Below are 305 nucleotides of genomic sequence, written 5' to 3'. Positions count from 1 at the left end.
ATGGATGAAAGGGGGTAAGGAGAGAGAGAGAGAGAAAAGCGATTTAGTTGTAATTTCTACTGCAACAATGATAGAGTTAATGGCCATAATAATAATTCCTGAATACTATGAGTAATAATTATCAATAATCAAAAACCTCATTACTCTAAGATAAGCATTAGCTATGAGGGATTTAGACCTAATATGAAGCGTCAAATTGCCTATTGCAAATTATCAGGCCTAATTATCAATTAGTATGAAGCAAAATCTAAATAACTGATGAAATTACGGGGAAAGACAGGAAAACGGTTTGCATATTAAATAAG

At 32.1% G+C, this 305-nt stretch overlaps 1 protein-coding gene across 1 annotated transcript in view; it reads right to left on the bottom strand.

Annotated features, from left to right (window-relative positions):
• The window catches only part of LOC119582366 (acetylcholine receptor subunit alpha-like), a gene marked incomplete at its 5' end in the record, with an annotated part of 90,882 nt that overhangs the window by 59,410 nt on the left and 31,167 nt on the right, over positions 1-305 (bottom strand).

Source organism: Penaeus monodon, chromosome 15 (genome assembly GCF_015228065.2).
Source record: "Penaeus monodon isolate SGIC_2016 chromosome 15, NSTDA_Pmon_1, whole genome shotgun sequence".
NCBI lineage: Eukaryota > Metazoa > Arthropoda > Malacostraca > Decapoda > Penaeidae > Penaeus > Penaeus monodon.
The sequence above is the reverse complement of the archived record's forward strand: the minus strand, read 5'-3'. Positions and strand labels throughout refer to the sequence as shown.